The sequence below is a fragment of the Pristiophorus japonicus genome, chromosome 3 (assembly GCF_044704955.1).
Source record: "Pristiophorus japonicus isolate sPriJap1 chromosome 3, sPriJap1.hap1, whole genome shotgun sequence".
NCBI lineage: Eukaryota > Metazoa > Chordata > Chondrichthyes > Pristiophoridae > Pristiophorus > Pristiophorus japonicus.
Window position 1 is genome coordinate 183,810,102 of NC_091979.1, and position 18,038 is coordinate 183,828,139.

At 44.3% G+C, this 18,038-nt stretch overlaps 1 protein-coding gene across 1 annotated transcript in view; it reads left to right on the forward strand.

The window, feature by feature from the left end:
* LOC139259421 (MAGUK p55 subfamily member 4-like) overlaps positions 1-18,038 on the forward strand; it is a 238,666-nt gene that overhangs the window by 70,897 nt on the left and 149,731 nt on the right. The gene's annotated exons all lie outside the window — the stretch shown is intronic.

Here is an 18,038-nt window from a genome sequence, read left to right on the forward strand (position 1 = left end):
TTTGTCATGAAAATCTGGGCTTCAGGCCGTATGTAGAAGCTGATTCACAGCCGGATGCAGCAACACTTCAACAACCTATATTTAAATAATTAGTGCTTTTCATGCAAAAAAGAAACCAAAGTGCTTCACTGAGGCATGAAGGAAATGTACACAAAGCCAAATAAGGAGAGATTATATCAGGTGACCAGAAGCTTGGTCAAAGGAGGGTTAAAAAGAGGACAAGAAGGTGGAGAAGAAGTAATCTTTTGGGAGAGAATGTCAGGGTGTAGGGCCTAGACAGCTAAAGGCATGGCCATCAATGGTAGTAAGGTGCTTATGCGCAAGAGGCCAGAGTCATAGGAACAGTGAGTTCGGTGTGGGGTGGCTGATTGAGGTTAGAGATGGGGAGGGGTGAGGCCATGAAGGGATTTAAACACAAGGATAAGAATTTTAATTTTGAGGATTTATGAAATCGGAAATCAATGTAGGTCAATGAGGAAAGGGTTGATGGACGAGCAGAACCTGGTGTGAGGAAGGATATGAGTTCTGGATGAACTGGTGTTAATGCAGGGTGGAGGATAGGAGTCTGACCAGGAAAGCATAGGAATAGTTGAGTCTGGAGGTGGCAAAGGCACGGATGAGGGTTTCAGCGGCAGATGAGTTACTGCCATCGCTCCTGCTAAGCTGCACGGCCGCGCAGCAGTCTGGAGGTCCCACGCAGACCGCTCACCAAATTTTATATAGAAACATAGAAAATAGATGCAGGAGTCGGCCATTCGGTCCTTCGAGCCTGCACCGCCATTCAATAAGATCATGGCTGATCATTCACCTCAGTACCCCTTTCCTGCCTTCTCTCCATACCCCTTGATCCCTTTAGCCATAAGGGCCACATCTAACTCCCTTTTGAATATGTCTAACGAACTGGCCTCAACAATTTTCTGTGGTAGAGAATATGCGCAAATGTGAATGGGCCACACAGGCAGCTCAAGGGAAAGCACGCAAAAAAAATGAGAGGGATCATTGGTTACAGCAGTGGTGGAGGTGGGCAATGGAGGTGAGCAGGCCGTCTTTGTGATGGAAAAGTAGCTCAGCTTGGTGTCATATTGGACACTGAGGTAGTCAACAGTCTGGTTTAGCCTGAGACAGTGGCCACAGAAGAGGGTACGAGTCAATGCTGAGGGAACAAAATTTGTGTTGGGGGCCGAAGACAGTGGCTTTGGTTTTCCCAACATTTAGTTGAAGGATGTTGAGATTCATCCAATACTGGATGTTAAACATGTGTTCAGACAACTTAGGGTAAGTAGAGAGGTCAGGAGAGGTGGTGGTAAGGTAGAGTTGGGTGTCATCAGAGTACACGTGAAAGCTGACCATATATCTGGGGATGGTGAAACAAAGGAGTACCATGAAGACAAGGAAGAGGAGGGGGCCACGGACTGGATTGTTTGGGGAACTCCGGAAGTGGTTGTATGGGAAAGGGAAAAAAAACCATTGCTGGAATATGCTAGCTACAACAGCGAAGAGTAGAATTGCAATGACATTCCCACTGAGCTAGACAATTGATGGGAGATGTTGGAGGAGGCTGGCATGATCACCAGTGTTAAACACTGCACACTGAAGAGTAAGTAGTGTGTGGATGTTACTATCAGCATGGGAATGTTATTGTCAGAACTCGAATGTTACTGTCAGTGTGGGAACGTTACTGTCAGTGTGGGAACGTTACTGTCAGTGTGGGAATGTTACTGTCAGTGTGGGAGCATTACTTTCAGTGTCGGAATGTTACTGTCAGAGCTCGAATGTTACTGTCAGTGTGGGAATGTTACTGTCAGAGCTCGGATGTTGCTGTCAGTGTGGGAGCATTACTTTCAGTGTCGGAATGTTACTGTCAGAGCGCAAATGTTAGTGTCAGTGCGTGAATGTTACTGTCAGAGCTCGGATGTTGCTGTCAGTGTGGGAACATTACTGTCAGTGTTGAAATATTACTGTCAGATCTCGAATGTTACTGTCAGTGTGGGAACATTACTGTCAGTGTGGGAATGTTACTGTCAGTGTGGGAATGTTACTGTTAGTGTGGGAACATTGCTGTCAGTGTGGGAACATTACTGTCAGTGTCGGAATGTTACTGTCAGTGTGGGAATGTAACTGTCAGTGTGGGAATGTTAAGGTCAGTGTGGGAACATTACTGTCATAGCACGAATGTTAGTGTCATTGCGTGAATGTTACTGTCAGAGCTCGGACGTTACTGTCAGTGTGGGAACATTACTTTCAGTGTGGGAATGTTACTGTCAGTGTGGGAATGTTATTGTCAGTGTGGGAATGTTACTGTCAGTGTGTGAATGTCACTGACAGAGCTCGAATGTAACTGTCAGTGTGGGAATGTTACTGTCAGTATGGGAATGTTAATGTCAGTGTGGGAACGTTACTGTCAGAGCTCGAATATTACTGTCAGTGTGGGACTGTTACTGTCAGACCTCCAATGTTACTGTCAGTGTGGGAATGTTACTGTCAGTGTGGGAATGTTACTGTCAGTGTGTGAATGTTACTGTCAGTGTGGGAACCTTACTGTCAATGTGGGAATGTTACTGTCAATGTGGGAATGTTACTGTCAATGTGGGAACGTTACTGTCAGTGTGGGGATGTTACTGTCAGAGCTCGAATGTTGCTGTCAGTGTGGGAATGTTACTGTCAGAGCTCGAATGTGACTGTCAATGTGGGAATATTAATGTCAGTGTGAGATTGTTACTGTCAGTGTGGGAACATAACTGTCAATGTGGGAATGTTACTGTCAGTGTGGGAAAGTTACTGTCAGAGCTTGAATGTTACTGTCAATGTGGGAACGTTACTGTCAGTGTGGGAACATTACTGTCGGAGCTCGAATGTTACTGTCAGTGTGGGAATGTTACTGTCAGTGTGGGAATGTTACTGTCGGAGCTCGAATGTTACTGTCAGTGTGGGAATATTACTGTCAGTGTGGGAACGTTACCCTCAGTGTGGGAATATTATTGTCAGTGTGGAAATACTGTCAGTGTTGGAATGTTACTATCAGAGCTCGAATGTTACTGTCAGATCTCGAATGTTATGTCAGTGTGGGAATGTTACTGTCAGAGCTCGAATGTTACTATCAGTGTGGGAACTTTACTGTCAGTGTGGGGATGTTACTGTCAGTGTGGGAATATTATTGTCAGTGTGGGAATATTACTGTCAGTGTGGTAACGTTTCTATCAGATCTGGAAAGTTAGTGTCAGTGTGGGAATGTTACTGTCAGAGCTCGAATATTACTGTCAGTGTGGGAATGTTACTGTCAGACCTCGAATGTTACTGTCAGTGTGGGAACGTTACTGTCAGTGTGGGAACGTTACTGTCAGTGTGGGAATGTAACTGTCAGTGTGGGAATGTTAAGGTCAGTGTGGGAACATTACTGTCATAGCACGAATGTTAGTGTCATTGCGTGAATATTACTGTCAGAGCTCGGACGTTACTGTCAGTGTGGGAACATTACTTTCAGTGTGGGAATGTTACTGTCAGTGTGGGAATGTTATTGTCAGTGTGGGAATGTTACTGTCAGTGTGTGAATGTCACTGACAGAGCTCGAATGTAACTGTCAGTGTGGGAATGTTACTGTCAGTATGGGAATGTTAATGTCAGTGTGGGAACGTTACTGTCAGAGCTCGAATATTACTGTCAGTGTGGGACTGTTACTGTCAGACCTCCAATGTTACTGTCAGTGTGGGAATGTTACTGTCAGTGTGTGAATGTTACTGTCAGTGTGGGAACCTTACTGTCAATGTGGGAATGTTACTGTCAATGTGGGAATGTTACTGTCAATGTGGGAACGTTACTGTCAGTGTGGGGATGTTACTGTCAGAGCTCGAATGTTGCTGTCAGTGTGGGAATGTTACTGTCAGAGCTCGAATGTGACTGTCAATGTGGGAATATTAATGTCAGTGTGAGATTGTTACTGTCAGTGTGGGAACATAACTGTCAATGTGGGAATGTTACTGTCAGTGTGGGAAAGTTACTGTCAGAGCTTGAATGTTACTGTCAATGTGGGAACGTTACTGTCAGTGTGGGAACATTACTGTCGGAGCTCGAATGTTACTGTCAGTGTGGGAATGTTACTGTCAGTGTGGGAATGTTACTGTCGGAGCTCGAATGTTACTGTCAGTGTGGGAATATTACTGTCAGTGTGGGAACGTTACCCTCAGTGTGGGAATATTATTGTCAGTGTGGAAATATTACTGTCAGTGTTGGAATGTTACTATCAGAGCTCGAATGTTACTGTCAGATCTCGAATGTTATGTCAGTGTGGGAATGTTACTGTCAGAGCTCGAATGTTACTATCAGTGTGGGAACTTTACTGTCAGTGTGGGGATGTTACTGTCAGTGTGGGAATATTATTGTCAGTGTGGGAATATTACTGTCAGTGTGGTAACGTTTCTATCAGATCTGGAAAGTTAGTGTCAGTGTGGGAATGTTACTGTCAGAGCTCGAATATTACTGTCAGTGTGGGAATGTTACTGTCAGACCTCGAATGTTACTGTCAGTGTGGGAACGTTACTGTCAGTGTGGGAACGTTACTGTCAGTGTGGGAACATTACTGTCAGTGTGGGAATGTTACTGTCAGTGTGGGAATGTTACTGTCAGTGTGGGAACATTACTGTCAGTGTCGGAATGTTAAGGTCAGTGTGGGAACATTACTGTCAGAGCACGAATGTTACTGTCAGTGCGTGACTGTTACTGTCAGATCTCGAACGTTACTGTCAGTGTGGGAACATTACTGTCAGTGTGGGAATGTTACTGTCAGAGCTCGAATGTTACTGTCAGAGCTCGAATGTTACTGTCAGTGTGGGAATGTTACTGTCAATGTGGGAACCTTACTGTCAATGTGGGAATGTTACTGTCAATGTGCGAACGTTACTGTCAGTGTGGGAAAGTTACTGTCAGAGCTCGAATGTTGCTGTCAGTGTGGGAATGTTACTGTCAGAGCTCGAATATTACTGTCAGAGCTCGAATGTTACTGTCAGTGTGGGAATGTTACTGTCAGTGTGGGAAAGTTACTGTCAGTGTGGGAACCTTACTGTCAATGTGGGAATGTTACTGTCAATGGGAACGTTACTGTCAATGTGGGAATGTTACTGTCAGAGCTCGAATGTTGCTGTCAGTGTGGGAATGTTACTGTCAGAGCTCGAATGTGACTGTCAATGTGGGAATATTACTGTCAGTATGAGATTGTTACTCTCAGTGTGAGAACATTACTGTCAATGTGGGAATGTTACTGTCAGTGTGGGAACGTTACTGTCAGTGTGGGAATGTGACTGTCAGAGCTGGAATGTTACTGTCAGTGTGGGAATGTTACTGTCAGTGTGGGAAAGTTACTGTCAGTGTGGGAACCTTACTGTCAATGTGGGAATGTTACTGTCAATGGGAACGTTACTGTCAATGTGGGAATGTTACTGTCAGAGCTCGAATGTTGCTGTCAGTGTGGGAATGTTACTGTCAGAGCTCGAATATTACTGTCAGAGCTCGAATGTTACTGTCAGTGTGGGAATGTTACTGTCAGTGTGGGAAAGTTACTGTCAGTGTGGGAACCTTACTGTCAATGTGGGAATGTTACTGTCAATGGGAACGTTACTGTCAATGTGGGAATGTTACTGTCAGAGCTCGAATGTTGCTGTCAGTGTGGGAATGTTACTGTCAGAGCTCGAATGTGACTGTCAATGTGGGAATATTACTGTCAGTATGAGATTGTTACTGTCAGTGTGAGAACATTACTGTCAATGTGGGAATGTTACTGTCAGTGTGGGAACGTTACTGTCAGTGTGGGAATGTGACTGTCAGAGCTGGAATGTTACTGTCAGTGTGGGAATGTTACTGTCAGTGTGGGAAAGTTACTGTCAGTGTGGGAACCTTACTGTCAATGTGGGAATGTTACTGTCAATGGGAACGTTACTGTCAATGTGGGAATGTTACTGTCAGAGCTCGAATGTGACTGTCAATGTGGGAATATTACTGTCAGTATGAGATTGTTACTGTCAGTGTGAGAACATTACTGTCAATGTGGGAATGTTACTGTCAGTGTGGGAACGTTACTGTCAGTGTGGGAATGTGACTGTCAGAGCTGGAATGTTACTGTCAGTGTGGGAATGTTACTGTCAGTGTGGGAATGTTACTGTCGGAGCTCGAATGTTAATGTCAGTGTGGGAAAGTTACTGTCAGAGCTCGAATATTACTGTCAGATCTCGAATGTTCTGTCAGTGTGGGAATGCTACTGTCAGTGTGGGAACTTTACTGTCAGTGTGGGAACTTTACTGTCAGTGTGGTAACGTTTCTATCAGAGCTGGAAAGTTAGTGTCAGTGTGGGAATGTTACTGTCAGAGCTCGAATATTACTGTCAGTGTGGGAATGTTACTGTCAGACCTTGAATGTTACTGTCAGTGTGGGAACGTTAATGTCAGTATGAGATTGTTACTGTCAGTGTGAGAACATTACTGTCAGTGTCGGAATGTTAAGGTCAGTGTGGGAACATTACTGTCAGAGCACGAATGTTACTGTCAGTGCGTGACTGTTACTGTCAGAGCTCGAACGTTACTGTCAGTGTGGGAACATTACTGTCAGTGTGGGAATGTTACTCTCAGATTTCGAATGTTACTGTCAGTTTGTGAATGTTACTGTCAGTGTGTGAATGTTACTGTCAGTGTGGGAATGTTACTGTCAGTGTGGGAACGTCACTGACAGAGCTCGAATGTTACTGTCAGTGTGGGAATGTTACTGTCAGAGCTCGAATGTTACTGTCAGAGCTCGAATGTTACTGTCAGTGTGGGAATGTTACTGTCAATGTGGGAATATTATTGTCAGTGTGGGAATATTACTGTCAGTGTTGGAACGTTACTGTCAGAGCTCGAATGTTACTGTCAGTGTGGGAAAGTTACTGTCAGAGCTCGAATATTACTGTCAGATCTCGAATGTTCTGTCAGTGTGGGAATGTTACTGTCAGTGTGGGAACTTTACTGTCAGTGTGGGAATATTACTGTCAGTGTGGTAACGTTTCTATCAGAGCTGGAAAGTTAGTGTCAGTGTGGGAATGTTACTGTCAGAGCTCGAATATTACTGTCAGTGTGGGAACTTTACTGTCAGTGTGGGAATATTACTGTCAGTGTGGTAACGTTTCTATCAGAGCTGGAAAGTTAGTGTCAGTGTGGGAATGTTACTGTCAGAGCTCGAATATTACTGTCAGTGTGGGAATGTTACTGTCAGACCTTGAATGTTACTGTCAGTGTGGGAACGTTACTGTCAGTGTGGGAACGTTACTGTCAGTGTGGGAACATTACTGTCAGTGTAGGAATGTTACTGTCAGTGTGGGAACATTACTGTCAGTGTCGGAATGTTAAGGTCAGTGTGGGAACATTACTGTCAGAGCACGAATGTTACTGTCAGTGCGTGACTGTTACTGTCAGAGCTCGAACGTTACTGTCAGTGTGGGAACATTACTGTCAGTGTGGGAATGTTACTCTCAGATTTCGAATGTTACTGTCAGTTTGTGAATGTTACTGTCAGTGTGTGAATGTTACTGTCAGTGTGGGAATGTTACTGTCAGTGTGGGAACGTCACTGACAGAGCTCGAATGTTACTGTCAGTGTGGGAATGTTACTGTCAGAGCTCGAATGTTACTGTCAGTGTGGGAATGTTACTGTCAATGTGGGAATGTTACTGTCAATGTGGGAACCTTACTGTCAATGTGGGAATGTTACTGTCAATGTGGGAACGTTACTGTCAGTGTGGGAAAGTTACTGTCAGAGCTCGAATGTTGCTGTCAGTGTGGGAATGTTACTGTCAGAGCTCGAATATTACTGTCAGAGCTCGAATGTTACTGTCAGTGTGGGAATGTTACTGTCAGTGTGGGAAAGTTACTGTCAGTGTGGGAACCTTACTGTCAATGTGGGAATGTTACTGTCAATGTGGGAACGTTACTGTCAATGTGGGAATGTTACTGTCAGAGCTCGAATGTTGCTGTCAGTGTGGGAATGTTACTGTCAGAGCTCGAATGTGACTGTCAAAGTGGGAATATTACTGTCAGTGTGGGAACATTACTGTCAGTGTCGCAATGTTAAGGTCAGTGTGGGAACATTACTGTCAGAGCACGAATGTTACTGTCAGTGCGTGAATTTTACTGTCAGAGCTCGAACATTACTGTCAAGGCTCGAACATTACTGTCAGTGTGGGAACATTACTGTCAGTGTGGGAATGTTACTGTCAGATCTCGAATGTTACTGTCAGTGTGGGAATGTTACTGTCAATGTGGGAATGTTACTGTCAATGTGGGAACCTTACTGTCAATGTGGGAATGTTACTGTCAATGTGGGAACGTTACTGTCAGTGTGGGAAAGTTACTGTCAGAGCTCGAATGTTGCTGTCAGTGTGGGAATGTTACTGTCAGAGCTCGAATATTACTGTCAGAGCTCGAATGTTACTGTCAGTGTGGGAATGTTACTGTCAGTGTGGGAAAGTTACTGTCAGTGTGGGAACCTTACTGTCAATGTGGGAATGTTACTGTCAATGTGGTAACGTTACTGTCAATGTGGGAATGTTACTGTCAGAGCTCGAATGTTGCTGTCAGTGTGGGAATGTTACTGTCAGAGCTCGAATGTGACTGTCAAAGTGGGAATATTACTGTCAGTGTGGGAACATTACTGTCAGTGTCGCAATGTTAAGGTCAGTGTGGGAACATTACTGTCAGAGCACGAATGTTACTGTCAGTGCGTGAATTTTACTGTCAGAGCTCGAACATTACTGTCAAGGCTCGAACATTACTGTCAGTGTGGGAACATTACTGTCAGTGTGGGAATGTTACTGTCAGATCTCGAATGTTACTGTCAGTGTGGGAATGTTACTGTCAGTGTGGGAATGTCACTGACAGAGCTCGAATGTTACTGTCAGTATGGGAATGTTAATGTCAGTGTGGGAATGTTACTGTCAGAGCTCGAATATTACTGTCAGTGTGGGAACGTTACTGTCAGTGTGGGAACGTTACTGTCAGAGCTCGAATATTACTGTCAGTGTGGTAACATTTCTGTCAGAGCACGAATGTTAGTGTCAGTGCGTGAATGTTACTGTCAGAGCTCGGACGTTACTGTCAGTGTGGGAACATTACTGTCAGTGTGGGAATGTTACTGTCAGTGTGGGAATGTTACTGTCAGAGTGTGAATGTTACTGTCAGTGTGGGAATGTCACTGACAGAGCTCGAATGTTACTGTCAGTGTGGGAATGTTACTGTCAGTATGGGAATGTTAATGTCAGTGTGGGAACGTTACTATCAGTGTGGGAACGTTACTGACAGAGCTCGAATATTACTGTCAGAGCTCGAATGTTACTGTCAGTGTGGGACTGTTACTGTCAGACCTCCAATGTAACTGTCAATGTGGGAATATTACTGTCAGTGTGAGATTGTTACTCTCAGTGTGGGAACATAACTGTCAATGTGGGAATGTTAATGTCAGTGTGGGAATGTTACTGTCAGAGCTCGAATGTTGCTGTCAGTGTGGGAATGTTACTGTCAGAGCTCGAATGTTACTGTCCATGTGGGAATGTTACTGTCAGTGTGGGAATGTTACTGTCAGTGTGGGAACCTTACTGTCAATGTGGGACTGTTACTGTCAGACCTCCAATGTTACTGTCAGTGTGGGAATGTTACTCTCAGTGTGTGAATGTTACTCTCAGTGTGGGAATGTTACTGTTAGTGTGGGAAAGTTACTGTCAGAGCTCGAATGTTACTGTCAGTGTGGGAATGTTACAGTCAGAGCTCGAATGTTACTGTCAGAGCTCGAATGTTGCTGTCAGTGTGGGAACAGTACTGTCAGTGTGGGAACCTTACTGTCAATGTGGGAATGTTACTGTCAATGTGGGAATGTTACTGTTAGTGTGGGAATGCTACTGTCAGAGCTCGAATGTTGCTGTCAGTTTGGGAATGTTACTGTCAGAGCTCGAATGTGACTGTCAATGTGGGAATATTACTGTCAGTGTGAGATTGTTACTGTCAGTGTGGGAACATAACTGTCAATGTGGGAACGTTACTGTCAGTGTGGGAATGTTACTGTCAGAGCTCGAATGTTACTGTCAGTGTGGGAACATTACTGTCAGTGTGGGAACGTTACTCTCAGTGTGGGAATATTATTGTCAGTGTGGGAAAGTTACTGTCAGAGCTTGAATGTTACTGTCAGTGTGGGAAAGTTACTGTCAGTGTGTGAATGTTACTGTCAGAGCTCGAATGTTGCTGTCAGTGTGGGAATGTTACTGGCAGAGCTCGAATGTGACTGTCAATGTGGGAATATTACTGTCAGTATGAGATTGTTACTGTCAGTGTGAGAACATTACTGTCAATGTGGGAATGTTACTGTCAGTGTGGGAAAGTTACTGTCAGTGTGGGAATGTGACTGTCAGAGCTGGAATGTTACTGTCAGTGTGGGAATGTTACTGTCAGTGTGGGAATGTTACTGTCGGAGCTCGAATGTTAATGTCAGTGTGGGAAAGTTACTGTCAGAGCTCGAATATTACTGTCAGATCTCGAATGTTCTGTCAGTGTGGGAATGCTACTGTCAGTGTGGGAACTTTACTGTCAGTGTGGGAACTTTACTGTCAGTGTGGTAACGTTTCTATCAGAGCTGGAAAGTTAGTGTCAGTGTGGGAATGTTACTGTCAGAGCTCGAATATTACTGTCAGTGTGGGAATGTTACTGTCAGACCTTGAATGTTACTGTCAGTGTGGGAACGTTAATGTCAGTATGAGATTGTTACTGTCAGTGTGAGAACATTACTGTCAGTGTCGGAATGTTAAGGTCAGTGTGGGAACATTACTGTCAGAGCACGAATGTTACTGTCAGTGCGTGACTGTTACTGTCAGAGCTCGAACGTTACTGTCAGTGTGGGAACATTACTGTCAGTGTGGGAATGTTCATCTCAGATTTCGAATGTTACTGTCAGTTTGTGAATGTTACTGTCAGTGTGTGAATGTTACTGTCAGTGTGGGAATGTTACTGTCAGTGTGGGAACGTCACTGACAGAGCTCGAATGTTACTGTCAGTGTGGGAAAGTTACTGTCAGAGCTCGAATATTACTGTCAGATCTCGAATGTTCTGTCAGTGTGGGAATGTTACTGTCAGTGTGGGAACTTTACTGTCAGTGTGGGAATATTACTGTCAGTGTGGTAACGTTTCTATCAGAGCTGGAAAGTTAGTGTCAGTGTGGGAATGTTACTGTCAGAGCTCGAATATTACTGTCAGTGTGGGAACTTTACTGTCAGTGTGGGAATATTACTGTCAGTGTGGTAACGTTTCTATCAGAGCTGGAAAGTTAGTGTCAGTGTGGGAATGTTACTGTCAGAGCTCGAATATTACTGTCAGTGTGGGAATGTTACTGTCAGACCTTGAATGTTACTGTCAGTGTGGGAACGTTACTGTCAGTGTGGGAACGTTACTGTCAGTGTGGGAACATTACTGTCAGTGTAGGAATGTTACTGTCAGTGTGGGAACATTACTGTCAGTGTCGGAATGTTAAGGTCAGTGTGGGAACATTACTGTCAGAGCACGAATGTTACTGTCAGTGCGTGACTGTTACTGTCAGTGTGTGAATGTTACTGTCAGTGTGGGAATGTTACTGTCAGTGTGGGAACGTCACTGACAGAGCTCGAATGTTACTGTCAGTGTGGGAATGTTACTGTCAGAGCTCGAATGTTACTGTCAGTGTGGGAATGTTACTGTCAATGTGGGAATGTTACTGTCAATGTGGGAACCTTACTGTCAATGTGGGAATGTTACTGTCAATGTGGGAACGTTACTGTCAGTGTGGGAAAGTTACTGTCAGAGCTCGAATGTTGCTGTCAGTGTGGGAATGTTACTGTCAGAGCTCGAATATTACTGTCAGAGCTCGAATGTTACTGTCAGTGTGGGAATGTTACTGTCAGTGTGGGAAAGTTACTGTCAGTGTGGGAATGTTACTGTCAATGTGGGAATGTTACTGTCAATGTGGGAACGTTACTGTCAATGTGGGAATGTTACTGTCAGAGCTCGAATGTTGCTGTCAGTGTGGGAATGTTACTGTCAGAGCTCGAATGTGACTGTCAAAGTGGGAATATTACTGTCAGTGTGGGAACATTACTGTCAGTGTCGCAATGTTAAGGTCAGTGTGGGAACATTACTGTCAGAGCACGAATGTTACTGTCAGTGCGTGAATTTTACTGTCAGAGCTCGAACATTACTGTCAAGGCTCGAACATTACTGTCAGTGTGGGAACATTACTGTCAGTGTGGGAATGTTACTGTCAGATCTCGAATGTTACTGTCAGTGTGGGAATGTTACTGTCAGTGTGGGAATGTCACTGACAGAGCTCGAATGTTACTGTCAGTATGGGAATGTTAATGTCAGTGTGGGAATGTTACTGTCAGAGCTCGAATATTACTGTCAGTGTGGGAACGTTACTGTCAGTGTGGGAACGTTACTGTCAGAGCTCGAATATTACTGTCAGTGTGGTAACATTTCTGTCAGAGCACGAATGTTAGTGTCAGTGCGTGAATGTTACTGTCAGAGCTCGGACGTTACTGTCAGTGTGGGAACATTACTGTCAGTGTGGGAATGTTACTGTCAGTGTGGGAATGTTACTGTCAGAGTGTGAATGTTACTGTCAGTGTGGGAATGTCACTGACAGAGCTCGAATGTTACTGTCAGTGTGGGAATGTTACTGTCAGTATGGGAATGTTAATGTCAGTGTGGGAACGTTACTATCAGTGTGGGAACGTTACTGACAGAGCTCGAATATTACTGTCAGAGCTCGAATGTTACTGTCAGTGTGGGACTGTTACTGTCAGACCTCCAATGTAACTGTCAATGTGGGAATATTACTGTCAGTGTGAGATTGTTACTCTCAGTGTGGGAACATAACTGTCAATGTGGGAATGTTAATGTCAGTGTGGGAATGTTACTGTCAGAGCTGGAATGTTGCTGTCAGTGTGGGAATGTTACTGTCAGAGCTCGAATGTTACTGTCCATGTGGGAATGTTACTGTCAGTGTGGGAATGTTACTGTCAGTGTGGGAACCTTACTGTCAATGTGGGACTGTTACTGTCAGACCTCCAATGTTACTGTCAGTGTGGGAATGTTACTCTCAGTGTGTGAATGTTACTCTCAGTGTGGGAATGTTACTGTTAGTGTGGGAAAGTTACTGTCAGAGCTCGAATGTTACTGTCAGTGTGGGAATGTTACAGTCAGAGCTCGAATGTTACTGTCAGAGCTCGAATGTTGCTGTCAGTGTGGGAACCTTACTGTCAGTGTGGGAACCTTACTGTCAATGTGGGAATGTTACTGTCAATGTGGGAATGTTACTGTTAGTGTGGGAATGCTACTGTCAGAGCTCGAATGTTGCTGTCAGTTTGGGAATGTTACTGTCAGAGCTCGAATGTGACTGTCAATGTGGGAATATTACTGTCAGTGTGAGATTGTTACTGTCAGTGTGGGAACATAACTGTCAATGTGGGAACGTTACTGTCAGTGTGGGAATGTTACTGTCAGAGCTCGAATGTTACTGTCAGTGTGGGAACATTACTGTCAGTGTGGGAACGTTACTCTCAGTGTGGGAATATTATTGTCAGTGTGGGAAAGTTACTGTCAGAGCTTGAATGTTACTGTCAGTGTGGGAAAGTTACTGTCAGTGTGTGAATGTTACTGTCAGAGCTCGAATGTTGCTGTCAGTGTGGGAATGTTACTGGCAGAGCTCGAATGTGACTGTCAGTGTGGGAAAGTTACTGTCAGTGTGTGAATGTTACTGTCAGAGCTCGAATGTTGCTGTCAGTGTGGGAATGTTACTGTCAGAGCTCGAATGTTACTGTCAGTGTGGGAAAGTTACTGTCAGTGTGTGAATGTTACTGTCAGAGCTCGAATGTTTCTGTCAGTGTGGGAATGTTACTGTCAGAGCTCGAATGTGACTGTCAGTGTGGGAAAGTTACTGTCAGTGTGTGAATGTTACTGTCAGAGCTCGAATGTTGCTGTCAGTGTGGGAATGTTACTGTCAGAGCTCGAATGTTACTGTCAGTGTGGGAAAGTTACTGTCAGTGTGTGAATGTTACTGTCAGAGCTCGAATGTTGCTGTCAGTGTGGGAATGTTACTGTCAGAGCTCGAATGTGACTGTCAATGTGGGAATATTACTGTCAGTATGAGATTGTTAATGTCAGTGTGGGAACATAACTGTCAATGTGGGAATGTGACTGTAAGAGCTGGAATGTTACTGTCAGTGTGGGAACGTTAATGTCAGTGTGGGAAAGTTACTGTCAAAGCTTGAATGTTACTGTCAGTGTGGGAATGTTACTGTCAGTGTGGGAATGTTACTGTCGGAGCTCGAATGTTACTGTCAGTGTGGGAACGTTACTGTCAGTGTGGGAACGTTACTCTCAGTGTGGGAATATTATTGTCAGTGTGGGAATATTACTGTCAGTGTTGGAACGTTACTGTCAGAGCTCAATTGTTACTGTCAGTGTGGGAATGTTACTGTCAGAGCTCGAATATTACTGTCAGAGCTCGAATGTTCTGTCATTGTGGGAATGTTACTGTCAGTGCTCGAATGTTACTGTCACTGTGGGAACATAACTGTCACTGTGGGAATGTTACTGTCAGTGTGGGAAAGTTACTGTCAGAGCTTGAATGTTACTGTCAGTGTGGGAACGTTACTGTCAGTGTGGGAACATTACTGTCAGAGCTCGAATGTTACTGTCAGTGTGGGAATGTTACTGTCAGTGTGGGAATGTTACTGTCAGAGCTCGAATGTTACTATCAGTGTGGGAACATTACTGTCAGTGTGGGAACGTTACTCTCAGTGTGGGAATATTATTGTCAGTGTGGGAATATTACTGTCAGTGTTGGAACGTTACTGTCAGAGCTCGAATGTTACTGTCAGTGTGGGAATGTTACTGTCAGAGCTCGAATATTACTGTCAGAACTCGAATGTTATGTCAGTGTGGGAATGTTACTGTCAGTGCTCGAATGTTACTATCAGTGTGGGAACTTTACTGTCAGTGTGGGGATGTTACTGTCAGTGTGGGAATATTATTGTCAGTGTTGGATTATTACTGTCAGTGTGGTAACGTTTCTATCAGAGCTGGAAATTTAGTGTCAGTGTGGGAATGTTACTGTCAGTGTGGGAACATTACTGTCAGTGTCGGAATGTTAAGGTCAGTGTGGGAACATTACTGTCAGAGCACGAATGTTACTGTCAGTGCGTGACTGTTACTGTCAGAGCTCGAACATTACTATCAGTGTGGGAACATTACTGTCAGTGTGGGACTGTTACTCTCAGATCTCGAATGTTAATGTCAGTTTGTGAATGTTGCTGTCAGTGTGTGAATGTTACTGTCAGTGTGGGAATGTTACTGTCAGTGTGGGAATGTTACTGTCAGAGCTCGAATATTACTGTCAGTGTGGTAATGTTACTGTCAGACCTTGAATGTTACTGTCAGTGTGGGAACGTTACTGTCAGTGTGGGAACGTTACTGTCAGTGTGGGAACATTACTGTCAGTGTAGGAATGTTACTGTCAGTCTGGGAACATTACTGTCAGTGTCGGAATGTTAAGGTCAGTGTGGGAACATTACTGTCAGAGCACGAATGTTACTGTCAGTGCGTGACTGTTACTGTCAGAGCTCGAACGTTACTGTCAGTGTGGGAACATTACTGTCAGTGTGGGAATGTTACTCTCAGATTTCGAATGTTACTGTCAGTTTGTGAATGTTACTGTCAGTGTGTGAATGTTACTGTCAGTGTGGGAATGTTACTGTCAGTGTGGGAACGTCACTGACAGAGCTCGAATGTTACTGTCATTGTGGGAATGTTACTGTCAGAGCTCGAATGTTACTGTCAGAGCTCGAATGTTACTGTCAGTGTGGGAATGTTACTGTCAATGTGGGAATGTTACTGTCAATGTGGGAACCTTACTGTCAATGTGGGAATGTTACTGTCAATGTGGGAACGTTACTGTCAGTGTGGGAAAGTTACTGTCAGAGCTCGAATGTTGCTGTCAGTGTGGGAATGTTACTGTCAGAGCTCGAATATTACTGTCAGAGCTCGAATGTTACTGTCAGTGTGGGAATGTTACTGTCAGTGTGGGAAAGTTACTGTCAGTGTGGGAACCTTACTGTCAATGTGGGAATGTTACTGTCAATGTGGGAACGTTACTGTCAATGTGGGAATGTTACTGTCAGAGCTCGAATGTTGCTGTCAGTGTGGGAATGTTACTGTCAGAGCTCGAATGTGACTGTCAAAGTGGGAATATTACTGTCAGTGTGGGAACATTACTGTCAGTGTCGCAATGTTAAGGTCAGTGTGGGAACATTACTGTCAGAGCACGAATGTTACTGTCAGTGCGTGAATTTTACTGTCAGAGCTCGAACATTACTGTCAAGGCTCGAACATTACTGTCAGTGTGGGAACATTACTGTCAGTGTGGGAATGTTACTGTCAGATCTCGAATGTTACTGTCAGTGTGGGAATGTTACTGTCAGTGTGGGAATGTCACTGACAGAGCTCGAATGTTACTGTCAGTATGGGATGTTAATGTCAGTGTGGGAATGTTACTGTCAGAGCTCGAATATTACTGTCAGTGTGGGAACGTTACTGTCAGTGTGGGAACGTTACTGTCAGAGCTCGAATATTACTGTCAGTGTGGTAACATTTCTGTCAGAGCACGAATGTTAGTGTCAGTGCGTGAATGTTACTGTCAGAGCTCGGACGTTACTGTCAGTGTGGGAACATTACTGTCAGTGTGGGAATGTTACTGTCAGTGTGGGAATGTTACTGTCAGAGTGTGAATGTTACTGTCAGTGTGGGAATGTCACTGACAGAGCTCGAATGTTACTGTCAGTGTGGGAATGTTACTGTCAGTATGGGAATGTTAATGTCAGTGTGGGAACGTTACTATCAGTGTGGGAACGTTACTGACAGAGCTCGAATATTACTGTCAGAGCTCGAATGTTACTGTCAGTGTGGGACTGTTACTGTCAGACCTCCAATGTAACTGTCAATGTGGGAATATTACTGTCAGTGTGAGATTGTTACTGTCAGTGTGGGAACATAACTGTCAATGTGGGAATGTTAATGTCAGTGTGGGAATGTTACTGTCAGAGCTCGAATGTTGCTGTCAGTGTGGGAATGTTACTGTCAGAGCTCGAATGTTACTGTCCATGTGGGAATGTTACTGTCAGTGTGGGAATGTTACTGTCAGTGTGGGAACCTTACTGTCAATGTGGGACTGTTACTGTCAGACCTCCAATGTTACTGTCAGTGTGGGAATGTTACTCTCAGTGTGTGAATGTTACTCTCAGTGTGGGAATGTTACTGTTAGTGTGGGAAAGTTACTGTCAGAGCTCGAATGTTACTGTCAGTGTGGGAATGTTACAGTCAGAGCTCGAATGTTACTGTCAGAGCTCGAATGTTGCTGTCAGTGTGGGAACCTTACTGTCAGTGTGGGAACCTTACTGTCAATGTGGGAATGTTACTGTCAATGTGGGAATGTTACTGTTAGTGTGGGAATGCTACTGTCAGAGCTCGAATGTTGCTGTCAGTTTGGGAATGTTACTGTCAGAGCTCGAATGTGACTGTCAATGTGGCAATATTACTGTCAGTGTGAGATTGTTACTGTCAGTGTGGGAACATAACTGTCAATGTGGGAACGTTACTCTCAGTGTGGGAATATTATTGTCAGTGTGGGAAAGTTACTGTCAGAGCTTGAATGTTACTGTCAGTGTGGGAAAGTTACTGTCAGTGTGTGAATGTTACTGTCAGAGCTCGAATGTTGCTGTCAGTGTGGGAATGTTACTGTCAGAGCTCGAATGTGACTGTCAGTGTGGGAAAGTTACTGTCAGTGTGTGAATGTTACTGTCAGAGCTCGAATGTTGCTGTCAGTGTGGGAATGTTACTGTCAGAGCTCGAATGTTACTGTCAGTGTGGGAAAGTTACTGTCAGTGTGGGAATGTTACTGTCAGAGCTCGAATGTGACTGTCAGTGTGGGAAAGTTACTGTCAGTGTGTGAATGTTA